Source organism: Stegostoma tigrinum, chromosome 21 (genome assembly GCF_030684315.1).
Source record: "Stegostoma tigrinum isolate sSteTig4 chromosome 21, sSteTig4.hap1, whole genome shotgun sequence".
In the NCBI taxonomy this organism is placed as follows: domain Eukaryota; kingdom Metazoa; phylum Chordata; class Chondrichthyes; order Orectolobiformes; family Stegostomatidae; genus Stegostoma; species Stegostoma tigrinum.
In genome coordinates this window covers 16,756,115-16,781,998 of record NC_081374.1, presented here as the reverse complement: position 1 = coordinate 16,781,998, position 25,884 = coordinate 16,756,115, and the positions used below count along the sequence as shown (strand labels likewise).

Genomic DNA, 25,884 nt, shown 5'->3' with positions numbered 1-25,884 from the left:
TCATTCCTCTTTTGAATCTAAAATTTGTACCTGGATACTTTTGCCTCAGGTGGTGCCATAAGAGGTGAACTTATGGAACTTTTCACTGTACTTGTGCATGTCTGTACTTGAGTACACATGTCAAGAAAGGATATTCCTATTCTCTTCATCCCCAAGTTGTCTCCCATAACCACATTACCAATTAATCCTTTCTTGTTGCATAATACTAATCTGAGATGAAATGTTTTCCAGTTAGTTTCTAATCTAATCTAATGTTTCAGAAAACCAGGCCAATATGCACTACAAGATTTCTTGCTATGGTACTGTCATTAATTTGTTGTGACTAATCGTTATGCAGATTAAAGCCCTCCTCAATTACAGATATTCCTTTACTGCATGCATTTCTGATTTCCTGTTTAATGCCATTCCCAACATCATTAGGTGGTTTCTATTACCACCTCTCCCCCTGAATATATTGTTTGCCCTGATATTTCTCAATTCCACCCAGACGGATTCTACATTTTTGAGTTTATATCATTCCTTAATATTATATTTATATTGTCTTTAACCAGAAATGCAACTCCACTTCCTTTTCCCTTTTGTCTGTCCTTTCTAAAAACGCTGAATACCCCTGGATGTTCAGTTCCCATCCCTGCAGCCATGTCTCTATAATCCCAGTTGTATCATAATCATTCACATCAATTTGCACAATTAATTTACCCAATTTAATTTGAATGATCCATGCATGCAATCAGAAAGCCTTAAGGCTTGCCTTAATAAGGTTCCTTGCCCCTTTCCTGCTACTTTTACTGTAGCCCTGTTTGAATCTGGCCTTCGATTCCTCTGCCTATCACTCCTCTTATTTCCCCTTTTGTCTTTTGTTCTTATTCTTGATTGCCTTTCCTTTGACCTCTTATATCAGTTTCCGTTCCCATTTAGTTTAAACCCTCCCCAACCACTCTAGCAAATGCTGTCCCTACGGCATCAGTCTCAGTCTTGCCCAGTGTAACCCATTGTGTTTATACTGAACCCACCTCCTCCAGAACTCATCCCAGTGCTCCAGGAATCTGAAAACCTAGCCCTCACATGATCTCTTTAGCCAGGTGTTCATTTCAAAATATCCTGCTGTTTGTATTCTAACAGGCATGTTATACTGTTAATAATCCCAAGATCTCCATCTTTGAGGTTCTAATCTTCAGCTTGCTTCCTAACTCTGTATTCTGTTTTTAGGACCTATTTTTCCCTTTATCATCAGTACCAACGTGCACCATGGTCATTGGCTGTTCCTCCTCCCTCTCAAGGATGTCCTTTAATGGAAATTTTTGATCTGCAGCAAACAAGAACAATTACGCATACAGAATAAGTGGTAGCGGCAATACAACCTGCATGATATTTATCAAAATGTTTTCATGACAGCCACGTCATTGATGATGTCCTCAAGTGAGGAGCTAAGGAGTTTCAATGCACATAATGGTTAGTGCTGGACTGCTTTCCTTGCTTCATTGTTGTCTACAGCCCAATCTTGATGTTTTCCAACAGTGAAAATGACCTTTCGTCTGCGCTGTTTGTCACCGTTAGACTCAAAAAAGCTGCAACATTACTTCTACATTTGGGAAAGTCAATTATACCTTATCTTGTATGATAGGTTAATACAACTCCTGGTGACATAAATATCCTTTATCTGAATAACTTTCCATGATATAGGCTTTGAAGTAATTTATTTTTTCCAAATAGTTTAACATCGACATTGCCAGGATATTCTATCATTAAAGGCTTTACACTTAGCGACAGCTTCTTTTCTGAGGCATCTAAATTAACCAAAAATGAAAAATCATGTACAACATTTTTGTACATGACTGCTTTTTCTTCAAGTTGGTTTCAAGAGCACCATCATGTGAATGGAGAATTTCATTTGAAATTTCTGTCTTGGAGAAAATGTTCCAGCAGCACCATGTGTAGCCCCATCATTGACATTTTTTTTTCTTATTTTTCCTATCGTCTTACCTTTGTAGTCTAGATCAGGCACGTTTATTTTTCCAAAATAAATTGCACCAAAACTTTGTTGGATTTCTTTCAAGAAGTGAGAGAATGTGTGTCAAGCTTTGCACATCTACTAAGGGCTATTGTTGCATCGTGTAGAATTGTCCTAAATTTATATTACTGATCTAACAAAGGATTACAATGGTTTAACATGAACACAAACTCGACTCTTTCATTTTCTTCTATGGAATATCTGCTTTTCTTCTTGTATTGCCCTTTTCGCTGTCATCAGTATGGAAGTGTGTAAGAGCATCAACGGACTGAACCAGAACACTCTTACATCGTAAAAGTACCACCTAATAGAGGTGTTCCGGTATGGTGGAAACAGGACCTATAAATGTTTGCGTATGATCCGGTGCTTTGTCGCACAGAGGAGACTATGTATTCCTGTTGCACAGCAACAAACAATTTACCTCCTTTAAAAAGCAATCAATTGGTTCAAGGCAAACAAGATTCAATGACTGTCCAGCGCATGGAATATATAGAAATTTCTTATTTTTCCCTTGAAGTTTCTGCTGCATGTTATTTCACCATCCTGCCATGGCAGTGCATCACCGAAAACTTGTCCTCTGTCGACACTGAAGACCACTTTTCAGTCATTGTGTTGATAATGCAGCACCTTGCGAGCTGGACTTTCATCATCATGCTTTCTGAGTCCAAGGAAAGTTACAATGTGTCACTGAAACAATCACCATCAGTTGACACATTTCAACAACAAACAACACCAGTTAGCTGGCCAATATGTGATGACCTTCTGCAAATGTGACAGATAAATCGAAGCATTCTGCTTTCTAAAGTCATATAGAAGTAGAGCCTTCTGTTCAGGAATGAGTTGGATGAGTTCGTCAGCTTTTAATTTTGATAAGTATGACGGCTTCCCAGATGCATAGCTTCCAGGATATTTCATATGGCTGGCACGAAATGGATCAAACTTTGTGGTGGATTCTGACAAGTCAAGAATGTTCCTGTGTTGTGGCAACCAATAGTTTTCATATCGTTCCTTAACAGCTCAATTAAGTTCTGTTCTGTTTACATACATACAACTGCAAGAATATGTTCAAATGCATACAGCCAGCACATATTTCTATTTCCAGTTGTTCTTCCAGCTGTGAATCCAATTTTGACCCACGTTGCATGGTGGCTCAGTGGTTAGCACTGCTGCCTGACAGAATGAGGGACCTGGGTTTGAGTCCATCCTTGGGTGACTATCTGTGTGGAGTTTGCACATTGTCCCCGCACCTGTGTGGTTTTCCACCAGGTGCTTTGGTTTCCTCTCACAGTCCAAAGATCCACAAATGACCTGGAATGGCCATGCCAAATTGCCCATAGTGCTCAGGGATGTGTAGGTTAGGTGCATTGGCCATGGGAAATACAGGGTTACAGGTTTCGAATAAAGAGCTGAGTCTGGTTGGGGTGTCCTTCGAAAGGTGGGTGTGGACTTGCTGGGCCAAATGGCCTGCCTCCACAGTGTAGGGATTCTGCATAATGTAAGGAAAGCTTTTCTATGATTATCAGAATTCTCATATTTTTGAATTCAAAGAGGGTTTTACCAGTCATTAAACAAATTACTAGTGTCATGGCACAGTAATAAATACCCAAACGCTATTAGCCTTTCTACTTTTGTATTCACAACACAGTGAATTAGGAAAATTAAACCATTGAAGACCACCCATTCCCCCAACCACTCCCACCACCTCGATGTAGAGTAGAGAAAATCCAAACAACACAGTAAATTGATTGATATCTGCGCTTTAAGCCAGAAACATTTGTGTTCAGGCCCCATTCACACAAAAGACAGTCAGACAAACAAACATAGTGAAGGGATAAATAAAAAAAAACAAAAATAGCAAATTTACTTAAGTATCTATCATGATGTATTGTTCACAGGCATAAAAGTGCACTCCCTGGTCAGTTTTCTTGAGACATTGATCAATGTCACCTTCACAATTCACCCAGGCAATTGCAGAAATACTTCTAACTCAGCTTTCCACTCTTCGGGCTTTTGGAACCTGAGATAACAGATTAGGCAGGGAGTGTTCAAGCCTTCAAGCTGTCCCAGCAACAACCCAGAACCATCTCCCAGAAACCATAGTTGAAAAAAAATTTAATCCTGGTTCCAGCCTGATAGCTTGATTGATTTTCCCTGAGGTCTCAATTACCATTCAACATCTGCTAGAAAATAGGGTTCCTTCCAGAATTGCTGGAACCAGTTCCCAGGTATTGGCCTTGATAATACCTAACTTCTGTAATCTGTTTAACCACAATGCTCTTCCAAGGGTTCCTGTGCTTTTATAACTGAATTAATCAGGAATCAGTCTGGTATCAGACTCCAGGCATAATATCACAAACAAACAAAGCTGGTTTGGTCTTTTATTCTTTCCTTTTAGTTAAAACAGAGCTGTAATTCTGTTTCCACTCTGATAGTTTAATTGAACTCTCCTGAGGCCTCAATATCCATTCAATATCTGTGATCTGTTGTAACATAGGGACCCTTCCAGAACTGCTAGAACCAATTCCCAGGTATTCATCTGTTAACAGCGAACTTTTGTTGTTGTTTAAACACAATGTTCTTCTGAGCATCCTGGTGTCTTTTTATAATCTATGTAATCACAATTAGTCTGATATTAGCCTCCGGATCTAGTATCAAACAAAGATGCTGATTTGGTCTGTTCTTTTCCTTTTAAGCTGTATCAGAGTCCATAAGCAATTTCCAGCTCAAAATCCAAAATAAAAGAATAAAATTAAAAAATAATGAAAAACATCAGTAAGGTCTCTAACACAAGCCAGTGCCATCAATGAGGCTGAGAAGAGTTTGTTAATAAAGAAGGAAACATAACCAATTTTTGGAGAGTATATTATCCACTATCAGTTGTATTTTTCACCGTTAACCTTTGTGGAATGAGAATGACATTATGAATAAAAATTTCATTGATTTTTGAATTAGCATAATTGATTTCTCAAATGGCACATTTCATTGTTGAGATTCTGAATCTCCTTCCTGTATCCAGAATTAAGTATCATTATCAGTCACGACTTCCCAGAAAGTGAGGTTAATGGACCGATTGTACGTATTTTCTTCATCTGGGATTTCAGGATCTGTAACATTTCCCAGTGTGGTAGTCATATTAACATCTGTATTGCTGATCCTAGTGTAAGACATGGATACTTGTGGTTACTGTGCTGCTGGATGACGCTATTGATTATGAATTGCCTTCTTTATTACAATAAAACTGGCTACTTTTGGTCACTGTTTTAGGACCCCTTCTAATAGCTGCTTTTTTGATCTGGCACCTACTTTCAAATGTTCTCCTCATTTTTGATGCGTTTCTAAAATGATGAGAGAAATAAAGACTAGACAAGTATTTTGAGCATAAATCCTTAATGTTTACAAGTAGAATTATAAAATGTAATGGATTCCTTTCATTAACTTGTATTTACCTGGTGTCAAAGAGAGAGGGGAGAGCTTTTCATACTATTAGTTCTTGAATTTTTTTTGAAAAGAAAAACATTTTAACTTCCAAAAACAACTTCTAGAATCACAGAATCCTCACAGTGTGGAAGCAGGCCATTTGGCCCATTGAGTCTCTACCACCCCTCTGAATAAGATCCCACCCAGGCCCACCCTAACACTGTAACCCTGCATTTCCCATGGCTAATCTGCCTACCCTGTGCATCTGTGGACCCTACGTGCAATTTAGTGTGGCCAGTTCACCTGACATGCACATTTTTGGACTGTAGGAGAAAACCAGAGCACCCAGGCATGGGTAGAATGTGTACACTCCATACAGACAGTCACCCAAGGCTGGAATTAAACCCAGGTACATGGCACTGTGATGCAAAAGTGTTAACCACTAAGCCACCATGCCACCCTTATTTATTTACTGTTCGAAATTCGTTACTGTTAGAAAACCAAATAAAACACCTTTATTTAGTGATTGAAGAATCTAAACGAATCATGTGACTGTTGGATGTCAAGGGAATTCTGATCTATGACCTAAGTTTAAATTCCACCAGCTGCCGATCCCAATATTTCTGCAATATTAGTTCAGTGGCACTGTCACTACACCATTATCTCCCACTTTCTGGCTAAATATGTAACTTTGCTCTGAAGGATAAAATAGTTGTCCTATTGTGAAACATACACATTGGGAAGATTCAAAGTGTAAAGTAATTTATTTTAACTAGGGTCCTGCTCGTATTGTAGGATAAATGAATTTGGAATTGCCGAGCAGTTCACTTACAATATGCTAAGCTCTCACAGCGCATCATGATACTAACCAATAGCATGGCCCATACTTACAAAGCATAGAGTTTTCCTGCTGTTCTTGTGTTAGAGTAACACGGAGCGCTTGACCTTTCCCGTTTATGGTACAAAAGCAAACTTGGAATTGTAATGAAGGTCAGAAACGTAGGTGACTTTGAAGAGGACATGTTGTTATTCATGAGATGATGTAATAAATATTATGAAATTCAGGTAACTGTTGTTTTCTACAGTGACTGATTTTTTTCCACTGATAAAGCTAATGGCACAGGAATTTATTTACCATGAAAGAAAAACTCAGTGTATAAAAGTGACAGTTGATATCCATAACACACTGGCTGCAAGATGGCAAAGCTTCTACTTGGAACAGGTAAAGCAATATTCCTGTTTATTACCTCTCACATTTTAAGGTCGTTTTTTTAGTAAGTTCACTGTTAGGATTCAAATGGGGCAAAGAACAATGTGAAGACTCCTTTCGTAAAAATCAAGTTTAATTATAAAGGAATTGAATCTTTGCTGGGATTCCTGAAGCTAGCTTGTGTAAGTGGCAGGCTGTCAAGGGCACTTCAGATAACCCATTGAATTACACAACTGCTGTTCCTCAACTAAATGTTCTGTGTCAGTACCATATTTGATCATTCTTGTTTTAAAATCAACATTTCTCTTGAGATTTTCTGAATCACTACTTTTTGATTTTCATGGGACATGTTTCAGTTTTCCGGGGCTATTTTTCATTCTCACTAACTCATTAAATAGGCAATGCAGTTACACAGTAAGAACCCCTTCTGTATTTGAGTTGACCTATGGAATATTTGGACTCACACAGAACCAGAATTAGAAAAAATTCATCAACATACTCCAGACTTACTAACCTTCGATTAAGCTTCCATCTATAACACACAGTGAGCACATAAACTTTCTTGGCACTACCGTAATTACATTAGTTTGAGATAACAGAAATAGATCAGCAACAACATTTTTTTCAAAGTAATTGACATGCACTTAGGTACAAAATATATATCACCTTAAATAAACCTTCCAGTTTGTTGACGTCATAGCTAATGCATTTCCATTACACTTGCACAATGTTTAAATGTTGCAGGGGTGGGGGAATGAGCCAGGGTGGGATGCTCTTTGGAGGGGCTAGTTGGGCTGAATGTCCTGTTTCCACACTGTAGGGATTTTATGATCTTCTACAATCTTCTTCATAGATCTTGAGCTTAGATGACCTTAAATTAGAATTTTCTTATTCACTTGCATGGAATTCATTGCTTTATGATTTAAGGTTTCCTTGGATCCCATTTTTGTTGATAGATTAAAACTATTCTGTCCAATTTGTGGCTTCCCTTTTCCCTGTCAGGCAGGCTCCTTCTCCCAACACCTCCCCTGGTGGCAGAACATCCAGCTTTAGCCAATGTGACACTTGAGCCCAGCCCTCATTGCACACCCACCACATCCATTCGCAGTGACTTCCTCACTGCTACCATTTACTTACATAACATTTTTAATGATTCACAGGGCATTGGTGTTACTAGCTAGCTGGCAGGAATGTCCATTGTTAACAGAATTGAAATATTTTCAAATCTGACTGGTTTGTTTGATGTAGCTGTTTCCTTGGACAAGATCAATTGCATAACAATATCAATGGAGAGTTTATGGCATTTGCTAATTGATCTTTTGTAATTCAGAACTGCAGATAAATGGAGCAGCTGCAAAGTCATATTTGAGGCAAAAATAATGGTTAAGAGAATAAAACTCTGAGACGCAGAGGAAACCGGACATTCTAGTGCATATATTAAGGAAGGTTAGAAAGCTGGTACGTCATGTATTTAGGACAGCTAATAGAATTTTGGAGTGATGGACACTGAACACCAATATAGTGAGGACCCCTTTACTTCAAGTGGCTTTGATGAGACCATATCTGGAATATTATGTACAGTATTGTCCTCCTTATTCAAAGAAGAATGTAACTGTTTTGGAAGAAGTTCAAAGAAGATATACTACATGAATATTTGGATGAGGAAACATTGGATAGCCTGTTGTGATATATCTCATAGTCAGAATATGAGCATACATTTAAGAGACATGCTCAAGATATCATCACTGAGGGCACTGAGGTCTCAGATGTCATCTTTACTCAGGTTACTTGAATCATGAAATGCTACTCTTCAGTCATAACTGAATATGTATGTGGATGTGGTAAGTGTACATAATGGCCAGCTGACATAAATGTCTGTCAGATCTTTCAATACCACCTAATCAATACCTGGCTTCCTTAAACTGTATAGGATATCATAAGTGTTGTGACATAAGGTCAAGCATCCTCTTGGAGGCGAAATCTATGTGATAGCCAAAGCTCATTTCCATTGGGGTTTTGAAGAGGAAGAGGTGATCTGATTGAATCATATGAGATTCTGATGAGTCTGGACAGGGTGGGTGTGGAAAGGATGGTTCCTTGTATGAGAAAATGTAGAACCACACATCTCTGTTTTGAAATGAGGTGCCATCCATTTAAAGTACAGCTAAGAATATTCTTTTTCTCTCAGAATCCCGACAGTGTGGAAACAGGCCATTTGGCCCAACAAGTCCACACCAACTCCCAGAGAATCTGATCCAGACCCATTACACCATAGTCCACCTAAACTACACATCCCTGAACACTACAGGCATTTTAGGATGCCCAGTGCACCTAGCCTGCACTTCTTTGGACTGTGGGAGGAAACCCACGCAGATACAGGGAGAATATGTAAACTTCACATAGCCAGTCGTCTGAGGGTGGAATCGAACCCAGGTCCCTGGTGCTGTGGGACAGCAGTGCTAAACAATGAGACATCGTGCCATCCTAAAAGTAGCTGAGTTGAGCCACGGTCTCCCACTTGACTGGCAGAGATGCTGCCCACTATACTGTCGAGGAGCTCGTAAATATTGTGAATCTTTGCAGCTCTCATTCTCAAAAGATAGTGCTTGATTATTTTTAAGGCAGTGTACTGTAGATTTGTGATAAGCAAAGGAATGTAAGGTTTTGGGGTCAGTAAGAAATTGGAGTAGTCAGATTAGCAGTGGGTCTTATTAAATGGTAGAACAGACCTGAGGGGCTAATTCTGCTCCTAATCTGAATGCCATGCGTTTTAATGGTCCTCTGCCTTTACTTAATGTACACATGCTTGTCAAAATCTTGGACAGGTATATGAAAAAGAAAGGTTATTTGAATTAGTGTGTCCTATTGCTACATGCAATCAACACAAGGTCATGCATTTTCAGTACCTCACTATAAGGTCCAGTTCAGTTCAGAAAATTGAACCCATATTAGGGAATTAATGCTTCATATTAACTTCAAAACATAACCTAAATCAAGAATAATTCACATTTTGTTGCACCTTAAATATAGAAAACACTCAATTTCTGCAGAGTCAGAAGGGGCAGGATTGCTGTCCCTGGAAAAACAGATATGTGGGTACTCTTATGTCCCTCATTGTCCAAAATGTACTTCTCCTGTAAGCTGAGCTTGTATAAACAGGATGGCACTGACAGCTTGCACCAAAGGCCTCATAGCTAATTTTGGCAAGGATTAATCAAATTCCACCCCTGAAAACAAAAAAAATGCTTGAAATTAAATGTTTGATTAACCATAGATTATTAGTTGATGACAATTACACATTTAATACTATGAATATTATGAGCCCTTGAATCTTTAACCACATTTCTACCAGAACATTGATATTTTTTCTATATTCTTCATTACAGCATTGGTCTTGTTGGCATGTCTGGAACTGGGTAAGCTTTTGCACTTCTAAAGCATTGGCAAATTTCATGCAATGAGTAGAAATTCTGTGCTGATTGTTATTTGTTGTCACCGACAGGCTCTGCCTACAGACTGTTTGTTACTTTACAAACTGGGCTCAGTACAGACCAGGATCAGGGAAGTACATGCCAGAGAACATAGACCCTTACTTGTGTACACATCTGATCTATGCTTTCGCTGGAATGAAGAACAATCAAATCACCACCTATGAGTGGAATGATGTCACCCTCTACCACGAATTCAATAGCCTTAAAAACAAGTATAACATTATTGTAAAATTTGTGAATGTATCAGCAATATCTAGCATAGTTTGAAGTTCCTTTTATATATTGTTGTATATTGAAAACTTCTACCCAATTATGTACATTCATAATGTGACCAGATTGATGATTTATACCTGGAGTTGAGTTTTGCTGGTTTTCCATGAGTGGACAATAACCAATGCAGAATGGGTCTGGCAATGCCTGAACAATCATGATAGTACTAACCTGAACCATGTAAACAAAGTTAAAACAAGTAACAAGTTATTCATTCAACAATGCAATTCATAGCTCTTGAGTTTGTAAATCAAACTAATAGATTATATTAATTAGTTTGCCACAAGCATATACTTACCAAATGTACCAAATGTTGCACTTGAATTTGAAGCTTACAGTGTGCTGGTGTTTGGTGCTGATGTTTCTGTTGTTTAAAGTGAAGTTTATGTATAGTAACACTGGACTTTGGCAGGAGTTGGAATTTCTACGGTTCGCCAACAGTGGGTGAGCAAGGTAGCCTCTGCATTTTCACTATTCCTTTCAGCAAATCAAACCAACACCTGTTAACAGTATCAACATTACACCCCAATGTTTTTGTTCAATTGTAAGTAATTTTGTTTCTTTGTTTTTAAGGTATTTTCTTGTCATTTAGCTTATATTAGAGGCAACTGTGTGTCTTTGGAGACTGGTTTATAGTGGTTCGAGAAGGACAAACTTCTCAAGGACGATTGCGATGGGGAAATAAATAATGGCCCAGCCTCTGATGTCAACAACCAGTGATAGAATTACTGCTGTGTAGGATAATACAATGTGCTTTATGCACAAAGCCACAGAATTGTTACAATGCAAAAGCAGGCCTTGTGGCCCACTATGTCTAAACTGGTTCACAGCACACCAATCCACCACCTTAAACATTTATTCCTTGATTGATCTTGGATGGTCTTGTCAACGTGGATGTGGAAATGACATTTTCTCCTGTAGGTGGGTCCAGAAGCAGGGGCATTGTTTTAAAATTAGGGTGTGGCCCTTTTAGGACAGAGTTGAGGGAACCTTTTTCTCTAAGGGCGCTTTACAACTTTGGAACACAACCTGAGGCAGTGGAGAATGGATCACTGAATATTTTCAAGGCTGAGATACATTGATTCTTATCTGCCAATGGAATCAAATGTTGTCTGCAATGGATGGGAATGTGGAGTTCAGAACACAAATAGATTGGGTGTGATCTTATTAAACAGTTTGAGAAACCAAATGGCCTACTTCTGCGCTTAATTCATTAGATTCTCTGTCCTTCACCACTGAGGTAAAATTGATGTCATCTTCACAACATGTGACCTTTACCACTGGATCTCCTCTTAGGTAATGAGGTCAGGCAAATGACTGAAGTGCCAGTCAGAGAGTACTTTGTGTCTAGTGACAATAACTCCCTTAGTTTAAACATAGCTATGGGAAAAGATAGGATAGGTCCACAGGTTATGGTGCTGAACTGGAGCAAGGCCAATTTTGTGGTAATTCGGCAGGATCTAGCAGCGGTCAATTGGGTGGGTCTGTTTGAAGGAAAAGGAATGGGTGGCAAATGGGAGACTTTTAAAAGTGTGACATCAAGAGCCCAGGGATAGTATGTCCCAGTTCTAGTGAAGGGAAAAGCTGGTAAGTTTAGGGATCCCTGGCTGATGAAGGATATTGAGGCTCTGGGCATGAAGAAGAAGGCAACGAATATGGGTTTAAGCTATAGAGCTCAAATGAGTCACTATAAAAAGTGCAAGAGCACACTTAGGAGTGAAATCAGAAGAGCAAAGAGACGGTATGTGATGGATCTAGCAGATATGTTTAAAAATAATCCCAAGTGATACTATAGCTACGTTAAGAGTAAAAGGGTGGCTAGGGAGACAATAGGTCCCCTTAAGGGTCAGCATGGCTGTATATGGCTGCCTATGTGTGGAGCCACAGCAGATGACGGAGGGATAGTTAGCACAGATTTGTGCATGGGAAGACCTGTTTGACAATTTTTTTTAGAGTCTTCTGAAGAGGTAATCAAGAGGATAGATTAGAGTAGGGCAGTGGATGTTGTCCATATGGGCTTTGGTAAGACCTTTGACAAGGTCCTGCACGGCAGGCTAGTAATGAAAGTCAGGTCACATGGAATCTAAATCAAGAATAATTCACATCCGGAGAGAGCTAGCTAATTGGATTCAAAATTGGCTCAGTGGTAAGAAGCAGAGGGTGATGGTTGAAGTTTGGTTTTTGGACTGCAGGTCTGTAACTGGTCGGGTGTCAGAGGGGCCAGTCCTTGGGCAGTCATAATTTGTTATTTATATAAATGACCTGGGTGTACATGTACAAGGCACGATTAGTAAGTTTGCAGATGATACAAAATTAAGAGGTGTTCGTTATAGCAAGGACAGTTATCAAAAATTACAGAGAGATCTGGATCAGATGGGGAATTGTGCAGAGGATTGGTAAATGCAATTCAATGCAGATGATTGTGGGGTGTTGCATTTTGGAAAGTCAAACCAAGGTGGGACTTATACAATAAATGGTGATGTCCTGTGGAGTGTTGTGGAACAGAGGGGCCTAGAAATACAAGTGCATTATTCATTGAAAGCAGCGTCACAGGTAGACAGGGTGGTGAAGAAGACATTTAGCATGCTGGCTTTCATCAGTCAAGGAACTGTGTATAGTAGTTGGGACATAATGTTAAAGAGGTATAAGTTGTTGATAAGGTGGCAGTTAGAGTATTGTGTACAGTTTTAGTCACCCTGTTATAGAAAAGATATAGTTAAATTGAAAAGTGTGCAAAGAAGATTTACGAGGATGTTTCCAGGACTAGTAGGTCTGAGTTATAGGGAAGGGTTGGCCAGAATAGGATCCTATTCCTTGGAATGTAGGAGCATAAGTGATGAACTTACTGAGGTTTATAAAATCAAGAGGGGCATGGACAGGATGAATGCATATTGTCTTTTTCCTAGGGATGGGGAATTGAAAACTCGTGCACATAGGTTTCAGGTGAGAGGGGAAAGATCTAAGAAGAACATGAGAGGCGACCTTTTCATGCAGAGAGCGGTGCGTATATGGAATGAGCTGACAGAGAAAGTGATTGAGGCTGGTACAATAACAACATTTAAAAAACATTTGGACAGGTACATGGATGGGAGAGTTTGAGAGGGATATTTACCAAAAGCGGCAATTGGAACTAGCTGAGTGGGCAAACAACCAGCATAGACCACTTTGGGATGAAGGGCCTGATTCCATGCTGTATTAGTCTCTGACTCTATGAGAAATCATTTCATTTTTCAACAATTGGATTGGTCAGCATTTCATATTTATCAATACAGAAAGGTTTCCAACTTATCAAGTAACGGTGCTTTCATGTTTGAGAATTTTAATGAAGCCAATAATCGAATGAAACCAACAAGGGAAAATGAACTAAAAATTTCCAATAGTATACATTTAAAGCATTGCAAACCACTGTTCTATGGAAACACTAATAGCTTGAACTCTAATGTCTCACTTTTTTGACAGATCTGCACATTTTTGAAAAGTGCCATCATGAAATGGAATGCTCCACAAGTGGTTCCATATGCATATAAAGGAAATGAATGGCTTGGATATGATGATGTGAGGAGTTTTAGAGAAAAGGTAAAATTAAATAACTTTTTTATTTGTTGTTTTGTTGCAATACGTGTGCTGTGATATACAACTAGTTTTGCATTACCAGGGCTGGAAAAATGTTATAACATCTTTCAATGGAATAGCCAAAACATCTTGTACAAAATCTTTGTATCTGTTTATTTACAGGAGAGGTCCCTGAGGACCCAATGTTATTTCTTTGTTTCAGAAGGGCAACAGAGATAATCCAGGAAATTATAGGCTGGCGAATCTTATGTTTCTTGGGGACTGGGTTCATTTACATTTAGAAAAACTTGGACTTATTGGTTATAGGCAGCATGACTTTGTAGTGGAGAGGATGTGTGTCATTAAATCATTAGACTTGGATATTTGGGGCAGGGACCCAGTGAATCAAAGTATACTTAATATTGGCCTTGAGTCCTGACACTTTAATGATGAAGAAGAAACACAGAAAACTGCAAATGACTTGAAAATGGTTCATTCTTGCCTGCTGTCATTGCTAGTTGGGTGACACTGAATTTAAGATTTTTTTTAATGCAGTTTAACCACTGGTTTTATTTCTGATTTAGTCCCTGATGCAAGAGTGTCGGGAGAAGTTCATACATCTGACTTTTCAGCTCTGTGTACCAAAGATGCAAATGAATGTGTGAAAGAAACAGAGACAGTTTCTGAAAAGTCTCATTTCACAGATAGCCATTACAGCAACCTCAATGATTAGGAAGTGGTGACTTATTAGTAAATTCACTGGATTCTAATGCTCTGGAAACATGAATTTGAATTGACCATGGCAGATGGTGAAATCTGAATTTCGCAAAAAAGGCCTAGATCTGTTTAATCACAACTGTGCGATCACTTGCTGTACAAACCATTCTGGTTCACTCGTCCAAATCTGCCTCTTTACCTGGTCTCCAGCACTTAACTGCCACCAAGTTAATTAGTTATTGGCAATAAACACTGGCTAAGCAGTGTGCCTACATTCCATGAATTTAAAAAAAGGAATATCTGTTTTAAAATTCATTGGAGTAAAACTTCCCTTTCTCTTCTAGGGTATGATAGAAGTCGAAGGTATCTATATTCACCAAATGGTAGCAGTGGCACCTTTGCGCATTTCCACAATTTTAGAAGAGTTTTTTTTGTATTTAGTTGCAGTGTATTGTAAACATTTATTTGTATTTGGGGCAAAAATTGCTTGCAAACAAGAATTTATGAAGTGAATTTGTGAACAATGTCTTCCAGATTGAGTGGCTGAAAAACAACAACTATGGAGGAGCTACGGTGTGGGATCTTGCTCTGGATGACTTCTCCGGAGCTTTCTGCAACCAGGGGCCTTATCCTCTCATCAATGCACTGCACACAGGGCTTGGAATCTCTCAAGGTAACTTGAGGCTTCTTTACACTTGGATCTTGCTACTTGTTGCTATCACAATGTCAGCAATCATTAATGAGTAGAATAACTTAGCAATTATTAGAATTAACTAAATACCTTTCCAATTCAACATTGTTTGAACCACAATAACACAAGATTACCGAGTGTTTTATGGTCATAAAATCCATATGAGGGATGAATCATGTCATAAACACTGAAACATCTTCATTTGTTGTTATGTGTTCATGGTAATACTGAGCAAGTCAAATCCCAAAGTGAACATGTGGCTTCACAGACTATAACTTTTATTTCTTTATTTGCTTCCCATAGTGGCCAGTATGGGTCATAGTCACAAGAGGCTGCCAATGTATCTTTAACTAAGGTATTTAAAGTTTGTTACACACAAAAGTAAAAAAAACACACTAACTATATTACACCATGTAACAAATTGTTGAAACTGTTGCAACAAAAATATCAAAAATAAAGATTCAACTCTTTTACCCTCAGCAGCAACCTCACAGATTTTACCCTCACACAACCTCAGTGAAGTCACCCTGTTTGCAGTTTAAAGTTTGTCATTCAGCTGGCATGGCTAAACTTGTTCTATTCCTGATAAATGTCTGCACTCACTTGGTGCTATCTTCTTTAAATAATCTCTGTTCCTGACATTCTGAAGCAACTGTTAATTCAGATCACTTGTTTCTAAACCTGTGTTCCTTAAGTTCATGTACTTATCAGCCATGTCCCTGATATCTTAAAGCCATTTGTTTTTGGAGCTCAGAGATAATGGGAACTGCAGATGCTGGAGAATCCGAGATAACAAAGTGTGGGGCTGGATGGACACAGGAGACCAAGCAGCATCTTAGGAGCAGATGCTGCTTGGCCTGCTGTGTTCATCAAGCCCCACACTTGGTTATCTTGTTTTTGGAGCTTTTCTCTTACCAGTGTTTGAAGCCATTCAAAATTTCTGGTCTTCTACACTGACTGTTTTGAAGACAATTAAGCTAATAACTTTTGCTGCCGTAGACCTGCTCTCATTGACAGAAATCTGTATACCTACTGACCTTCTGGATTGTTCTACTTTTTGAAAAGATTTCTTCTCAGCTTCTGCCTCGCTGTGTCATAAAACCTTAGGCAATGACCCACTTTTTTTTCCCTTTCTTACTCTTTGTTGTCTAAAGTACTACCTATTCTCCTTAAGGAACTTTTGTCAAAGTCTCAATTAAATCCATGTAAACAGCATTCTGGACAACCAGTCGCCGTTCAAAGAACTCAGAAATTGAAAATGAAGCTAAATCTATGTTATCACTTAACACATGCAACACAGAAATACAAATCACACTGCAAACAAAACACGGCTGTTTCTGCGCTAGACTTCAAATTTTCAAATAATAGCAATAATTCCATATCATAAAACTTCATCACACTGTTAACAGGCTAAGTCATAAATTTGCATTAGTTGTTGCATCCAGTATGCATTGAAACTTTAATATGAAGATATTCATTGTCTTAATATATTTAAATTTAAAGGAGTAACATATGATGATGCAAATTTATCAAATTTTTCAGAGCGTGTTCCATAGGATCTGTCATGCATATAGTGTAACTTTGTTTAAAATAAAACTACAATTAAATCACACTTCAAAGTTTGAGTTGCAATAAGCACACTCCAACAATGTCACAAGATTTTCTCAGCTGCTGTTGTGAATTGAACTTGCAAGCAGCTTGTTCCAAATACCACAGGATATTGAGTTCTTCCTGAAAAATTTCAATGCACCATGCATCCTAGACTGGCCATGCTTATCTTTGTTACCCATTTTGAAGCAAGTGATGATTTAGTGAATTTTGTTTCTTTCTAGCTTGTGTTCCATCTAAAACAGCAGCATGGCTATCTGTTCCTCCTATGCAGGCTCCCGGTGGTGGTGGCAGCAGTAGTAGTGATCGAAGTGGGTTCTGTGCTGGCAAAGCTAATGATGTCTACGCTGATCCAAAAGACAAGAATAAATATTATCAACGTGTGAATGAAGTAAGCTACATAAAGCGTTGTGCTGCTGGACTAGTCTTTAACCCTTCCTGTGTCTGTTGCAGCTGGGTTTAAGTAAAAGGTATGGGTTCTTGTTAATCTAAGTAACAATTGAAAGCAGATGTTCTGTGTAAATCAGTAATGTTTAGAGCCTTTATTAGGAGTCCTAAAGGAATATTTCTGAAGCTTAATATGGGCAAACTATTAAATTTTAATCCAAAAGTGGTCTGCTTGAAGTACAATTTCAGCAAATTTTGACAATGTGTATGCCAAAATACACGTGTATATGTGTATTTTCATCTTCCTTTGTATGCTCCCAGAGATGGTGTTATTTTCTTTTGTAATGAGATACCATGTTGTTTGTAAGGCTAGCCTTAACTGTACATCAGTTAATTATTTTTGTTAAAGTGGGGATTAACGGCCTTCTTGAACTGCTGCAGCCCCCATGGCAGTGTTCTGATATCATAGTTATCTGGAAGAACAAGAAAATAATTAGAATTAAAAATTGGACCCAGCTTGTTTCCACCTCCCTAACCTGTTCTTCCTCTCACCTATCCTCTCCTCCCACCTCTAGCCTCACCCCCATTTCCTACTCTCTAACCTCATCCTACCCCCTTGACCTGTCTGTCCTCCCTGGGTTGACTTATCTCCTCCCTACCTCCCCACCTACACTCACCTTTACTGGCTCCATCCCCACCTCTTTCACTTGTCTGTCTCCTTTCCACCTATTTTCTCCTCTATCCATCTTTGATCCACCTCTCCCTCTCTCCCGATTTATTTTAAAACCCTCTTCCCCTCCCTCTTTTCTGATCAAGGGTCTAGGCCTGAAAAGTCAGCTTTTGAGCTCCTAAGATGCTGCTTGGCCTGCTGTGTTCATCCAGCTCCACACTTTGTTATCTTAAGCCCTATATACGCTGGTTATACCGCTGATGTGATAGAATGGCTACGGTGAAGAAACAGGCCATTCAGTCCATCAAGTCCACACCAATCCTCCAAAGAGCTTCTCATCCAGGCCCAGAACCCTTAACCCTGTCCCCGTAATCGCTGCATTTCCCATGGACTAACCCATCTAGCCTGCACATCCCTGAACACTACGGGCAATTTAGCATGGCCAATCTACCTAACATGCAGGTTTTTAGACTGTGGTAGGAAACCAAAGCACCTGGAGGAAACCCACACAGACACGCAGAGAATGCATAAACTCCGCACAGACAAGAGTGAAATTAAATCTGGGTCCTTGGCACAGTGAGGCAACAATGCTAACCACTGAGCAACCATGCCGCTCCATTGGGTAATGACATGATTTTGAATATCATTGTTCAAGGGAAAACACCAAAACATCCTTTATTTTCGGGTCTGACAACTTTGTTGGGCGCAAATGCATCTGAAACCGGTCTTCAATGTAATTACTGAAGTAACATTATCTTTGGATTAAAAACCATTATTGTACTCCAAAGAATTTTTCTCAAAGACATGAAAAGTAGTTTAAACAGTAAAACAAAATAACCGACTTATGCAGAAAACAGTTTACTTAATACTTTATCTTAATGAATGATGTACAATTTCAGGTGAAAGGAGTTCAGCTGCATAAGTTCCCTCTGATAGAGTTCAAAGCAGAAACTGATGTTTGAAACCTTGACAAAAATTCGAAGCACGACATTTCCATATCTCCAAGCATTTCAATGCTTCACAGGGAAAACATTTTTCATTTAACACAGGAAAGAAACTGAAGCAAACTGATTTCTAATACAAGCACAGGGAGTGCAAGAGAAACTCATCAAGACTGGCAGCACCTGTGGAGAAAGAAACAGAGTTAACATTTCGAGTCTAATATGACTCTTCATGTCATAGACTCTTACAGCACGGAGACAAGCCCTTCAGTCCAAACTGGTCCATGCCGACCAAAACGCCCATCCACACTAACCGCGTTTCCCTGCAAGTGGCCCATATCCTTGTAAAGCTTTCCTATCCATGTATTTGTCAAAAAGCCTTTTAAATATTAATATACCCACCTCAACCACTTCCACTGGCAGCTCATTCCAAATGTGTACCATCCCCGTGTACAAAAGTTGCCCCTGAGGCTCTCATGTATTCTTTGCCCTCTTACCTTAAACTGATGCCCTCTAGCCCTTGATCCCCCAACCCTGGAGAAGGACTGATCCATGCCTGTCACGATCGTATACATTTCTCTCAAATCCCTCACTCAGTCTCCTATGCTCTAAAGAAGAAAGTCCTACTTTGTCCAAACCCTCCCTATAACTCAATCCCTCGAGTCCTGGCAATATTCTTGGAAATTTCCTCTACACTCTTTCAAATTTAATAATATCCTTCTGGTAGATTTGGATGAAGGAACAAAATGTAACATCTTTAAGTTTGTAGATGATACCAAGTTGGGTGGGATGGTGAACTGTGACGAGGATACAGAGATCCTTCAGCATGATCTCGACAGGTTGGGTGAGTGGGAAAATCAATGGCAGATGCAGTATAATTTGGATAAATGTGAGGTTATTCACTTTGAAAGCAAAAACAAGAAGGCAGATTACTACCCAAATGGCTGTAAATCAGGAGAAGGGTGTGTGCAATGGGACCTGGGTGTCCTTGCGTACCAGTCGCTGAAGGTAAACATGCAGATGCAGCAGGCAGTGAGGAAAGCAGATTGGTATGTTGGCCTTCATTGTGAGAGGTTTCAGGTACTGGAATAGGGATGTACAGTTGTACAGGGCCTTGGTGAGACCATGCTTAGAATATTGTGTGTGGTTTTGGTCTTCTTTTCTGAAGAAGGATACACTTACTTTCAAGGAAGTATAGCAAGGTTTACCAGGATGATTCAGGAATGATGGGACTGACGTGTGAGGAGAGATCGACGAGGTTAGAATTGTTTTTGCCGGGGGTCAGGCAAAGGGGGTGGGGTATGGGAGGATCTCACAGAAACTTATAAAATTCAAACAGGACTAGACAGGATAGATGCAGGGAGGATGTTACCAATGGTGGGTGTGTCCAGAACTAAGGGTCACAGTATGAAGATTTGGCATAGATGATTTATGATGGAGATGAGGAGACGTTTCTTCACTCAAAGAATAGTGAGCCTGTGGATGCATTACCACAGGAAGTAGTTGAGTCCAATACATTGAATGTATTCAAGAGATGACTAGATATAGTGTTTGGGGCGAATGGGATCAGAGTTTATGGAGAAAAAGCAGGATTAGGTTATTGATTTGGATGTTCAGTCATGGTTGTGAAGAGTGGCGGAGCAGGCTCAAATGGCTGAATGGCCTCCTCCTGCTCCTATTTTCCATGTTTCCATGTTTCTATAGCAGGGTGACTGAAACTGAACATAATACTCCAAGTACAGCCTCATTAATATCCTGTACAACTGCAACATAACGTCCCAACTTCTGTACTCAGTGCCCTGATGAAGGCCAGCCTGCCAAAAGCCTTCTTCATGCTCTGTCTTCATGTGACTCAATTTTCGCAGAACTGTGCACTTGAACTCCAAGGTCCCTCTGTTAAGTAACACTCTTTAAAGCCCTACCATTCACCATGAAACTCATACCCAGTTTTGACATTCCAATTGCAACACCTCACACTTACCTGTACTAAACTCAATTTGCCATTCCTCAGCCCACTTCCCCAGCTGACCAAAATCCTGCTGCAATTTCTGATACCCTTCCTCACTGTCCATAACAATGTTTATTTTGGTGTCATCTGCAAACCTACTAATCATGCTTTGTACATTTTCATCCAAATCATTGCCATAGATAACAAACAGCAATGGGTTCAGCAGTGACCCCGAGGCACACCACTATTCACAGCCTCAAGTCTGACAAGCATCCTTTACCATTACTCTCTGCCGCCTACCATCAAGCCAATTGTGTATCCAATTTGCCAACATTCCCTGGATTCTATGTGATCTTCCAGAGCAGCCTACCATGTGGATACCCCATCAAAGGCATTACTGAAATCCATATAGACCATGTCAACCATTCTGCCCTCAACCTCTTTTGTTGCTGTTTCCTCTTGTCTATGTTGAATATAGGCCCAGTTTACAAGTTTATTATTCTTGAATTATTCATCCACTCCTGACCTGAATGTTTCTCTGTGGAAGGAGAAAAAATGTGGAACAAAGCAAATTTAAAATGCAAAACAAAATAGCCTAATTTTCTCATTTGCTTCTTTTAATAACTTGGGATAGACCTCACCTATTCTTAGTGGCTTACCACTTTAAGCAATGTTAAACATCTTAATTTCCTCTTCCGCTGTGTTTATCCCATCCATTATTTTTTCATATCTCCCCCTAAACAGCAATGTCCCAGCATGCTTCTCTATGAGAGGATACAAGCAAAGTTTTCATTCATGTTCAGTCCACACGTTCATCCTCCACACACAAATATCATTTCTGATGTTTAATAGGCTTGCATTTCCTCTTTTTTATGATGTAGCGATAAACATTTATGTATTTTCATTAGCTTTATTTGTGAAATATTTTTATGCCTTGTTTTTGCTTTCCTAGTTTTCTTCTTTATGTCATTTCTGTAATTTTTATTCTTCTCTAGTCTTTTTGCAGCATCAAATGTTTCGATCTGATATAGGTTTCCCTTTTATATTTCATTCTACCCTAAATGTTTCTTGAAATCCAAAGGACTCCAAATGCAAGAGATGAACCCATTATGGGAATGGATTTGTTCTGACCATTCACTAGCTTTCTTTGAATGCCTCCCACTTTTCTGACACTGATTTATGTTCAAGTAGCTGTTTCAATGCACCTTTGCTAAAGACATCACAGCTTAAAAAAGTGTCCTTTCCTTAATTTGTAATGTACACTTCCTCCTTACTATGTTATTTTATTTCCGAAAAATATAATAAAACTAATGACAAGTTGAGACATAGAGTTGGTTGGTGCTTAGGTATTTCCCTGGGGTGTAGTTAATTAACTGAGTGCTGTGGAACTGAGATATGACAACACCAACAGTGACTGGAGTATGTGAAGGTAGTATGAGAAGATTATAGAGGCAACTTCTATTCTAAATGTTAAGTTCAGAATTCTGAATGAAAAATATTAGCACAAAGATACAAGAGGAAATGAGGTATTGTGTAACTGCATGCACATTGTGTATTTTTATATGTCAGCCATGTAACAACACCATTAGGACTAGTGATAATGGGAACTGCAGATGCTGGAGAATCCAAGACAACAAAATGTGAGGCTGGATGAACACAGCAGGCCCAGCAGCATCTCAGGAGCACAAAAGCTGACGTTTCAGGCCTAGACCCTTCATCAGAGAGGGGGATGGGGTGAGGGTTCTGAAATAAATAGGGAGAGAGGAGGAGGCGGACCGAAGATGGCGGGAAAAGAAGATAGGTGGAGAGAGTATAGGTAGGGAGGTAGGGAGGGAATAGGTCAGTCCAGGGAAGATGGACAGGTCAAGGAGGTGGGATGAAGTTAGTAGGTAGATGGGGGTGCGGCTTGGGGTGGGAGGAAGGGATGGGTGAGAGGAAGAACAGGTTAGGGAGGCAGAGACAGGTTGGACTGGTTTTGGGATGCAGTGGGTGGAGTGGAGGAGCTGGGCTGGTTGTGTAGTCCAGTGGGGGGAGGGGACGAACTGGGCTGGTTTAGGGATGCAGTTGGGGAAGGGGAGATTTTGAAGCTGGTGAAGTCCACATTGATACCATTAGGCTGCAGGGTTCCCAGGCGGAATATGAGTTGCTGTTCCTGCAACCTTCGGGTGGTATCATTGTGGCACTGCAGGAGGCCCATGATGGACATGTCATCTGAAGAATGGGAGGGGGAGTGGAAATGGTTTTCAACTGGGAGGTGCAGTAGTTTGTTGCGAACCAAGTGGAGGTGTTCTGCAAAGCGGCCTCCAAGCCTCCGCTTGGTTTCCCCAATGTAGAGGAAGAGGCACCGGCTACAGTGGATGCAGTATACCACATTGGCAGATGTGCAGGTGAACCTCTGCTTAATGTGGAATGTCATCTTGGGGCCTGGGATAGGGGTGAGGGGGGAGGTGTGGGGGCAAGTGTAGCATTTCCTGCGGTTGCAGGGGAAGGTGCCGGGTGTGGTGGGGTTGGAGGGCAGTGTGGAGCGAACAAGGGAGTCACGGAGAGAGTGGTCTCTCCGGAAAGCAAACAGGGGTGGGGATGGAAAAATGTTTTGGGTGGTGGGGTCGGATTGTAGATGGCGGAAGTGTCGGAGGATGATGCGTTGTATCCAGAGGTTGGTGGGGTGGTGTGTGAGAACGATGGGGATCCTCTTTGGGCGGTTGTGGCGGGGGTGGGGTGTGAGAGACGTGTTGCGGGAAATACGGGAGACGCGGTCAAGGGTGTTCTCGATCACTGTGGGGGGAAAGTTGCGGTCCTTGAAGAATTTGGACATCTGGGATGTGCGGGAGTGGAATGTCTTGTCGTGGGAGCAGATGCGGTGGAGGCGGAGGAATTGGGAATAGGGGATGGAATTTTTGCAGGAGGGTGGGTGGGAGGAGGTGTATTCTAGGTAGCTGTGGGAGTCGGTGGGCTTGAAATGGACATCAGTTACAAGCTGGTTCTTGAAATGGACATCAGTCTACCATTAGGACTATGTTCATTTTGCGTAACATATCTTGACGTTTATTCACAAGACTAACCATTTACATGCTACCATATCATAGACTTGGGAAGACCTCTGAGATTTGTCACTCCATCTTACGAAATTCACCTAATTAACTACCTTATCCACCATTGTGATATTCCTCTTATCCAATTTTAACCTCATTCTAACCCCAATATCACCACGTGAAGTGAGATAGACTTCAAACAGATCTAGCAATTCAAGACTGTGCGTCCATGAGGTGCTGTTGCCCTTTAGCAACAGCAGAATCGCATTCCAATACAATCTGCAACCTTATGCACAGCATATTCCCCCCATTCTATCATTACCATCCAGGTAGGGGAGCAATCTTGTAACAATGAAGAGTGCAGGAGGGCATGCTGGGTGCAGAACCAGGCATACCTAAAGAAGTGAGGTGTCATACCTGGTGAAACTACAAAATCTCCACGGCCTACACATCATCGGGAACATCCTTGTCTATTCCTGTTAGAATTTCATACAATTTTTGGTTAACCCCCGTCATCTTTCTAAACTCCAGTGAATATCATCCTTACCGATCCAATCTTTCTTCATACGTCAGCCCTGCTGTCCCAGGGATCAGTCTTGTCAACTTAATCAAGGCATTGCAGTCAAAATTAAATCTGATGTTTAAGTTTGTGGAAATTTTCCTAGATTTATAACCACATAATGCTACTCTGTTTGCTCAAACTTCAGTGTTTGGATATTGTAGATCTTATCACATCCCCATTCCCAGTTGGGGAACATTTCAGCGGTCAATGGCACTTAAGATCTGATCTTCTATAAATAGAAAGCGGGACATAACACCAGCGCTTCGTCGGAGGCTCACTGATGATGTTACCTAGAATGGTGACGAAACGACTGAAAACTAACCTTCCAGCTCAGCGAGCAAACTCACATCCAGAACCTCAACCTGAGCTACAAATCTTCTCAAAACTCGCTATCTGATCTTCAGGTAAGCGAGCTTCGAGGTGGCTTTTGAGCCACACAACAATGCAGGATCGCTGAGCAGAAACTGATAGCCAAGTTTCGTACCCAAGATGATGGCCTCAACTGTGATCTTGGGTTCATCTTGCACTACATGGACATCCACCACACTGTTTTGTATTTGTAAAATCTTCCTTACTATTCTGTGTAGACACCATCACCTTGATAACTAATTAATAGCTCTCTACCTTAATTAGTTTGTACAGTTTTGGATTAGCTGTTATTTAGGGTAGACTCTTGTCATGCAACTCTGATACCCACAGTTATTCCGGCTATTTGTCTTCTCTCTGACACCACCTTATTTTTGACTTTTTGTAATTATCTCTCTGCCTTAATTAATCCATTTATAGGCCATCTCTTCACTTGCTATTCAGCTGTCCATTCACTCCATTTGATGCTTTTGATCACCTACAAAGATTGATTATTCAGCCTGTTGACATTCCACTCACTCTATTTGCATGTATCTGTTGACACTATTAATTACCTGGACTTATCTTGCCTTTATCTCGCTGCCTATTTATTCTGCACCAGTGTGCTTCCTTCCAGTTCACTTGATGAAGCGCTCTGAAAACTTGTGATTTCGAGTAAATCTGTTGGACTATAACCTGATGTCATGTGACGTCTGACTTTAACCAATCTGGATCATAAACGCCACAACAATTTGATGTTCTTATGCCACTATTAGACTTGAACCAGCTCCATTGATGTCTTGCCCTGTGCATTCCTGCTTTAGAGCTTTTCATTTCCCAGATAACTCAACTGTCTGTTCCTGTGGTGGTTCTTTGTAGAACAGATTTGCAACTAACCTAGAATCTTGAAACTATTGCACTCTTAGGATTGTGCCCTGTAAAAGTAGGATCCACAGAGCATGGGTCTAGGCCCGAAACGTCAGCTTTTGTGCTCCTGAGATGTTGCTTGGCCTGCTGTGTTCATCCAGCTTC

At 40.2% G+C, this 25,884-nt stretch overlaps 1 pseudogene; it reads left to right on the top strand.

Moving 5' to 3' along the window:
* The first annotated feature begins 6,625 nt into the window (after positions 1-6,625).
* Positions 6,626-17,430, top strand: LOC125462672 (acidic mammalian chitinase-like; annotated as a pseudogene).
* Positions 17,431-25,884: the final 8,454 nt, after the last annotated feature.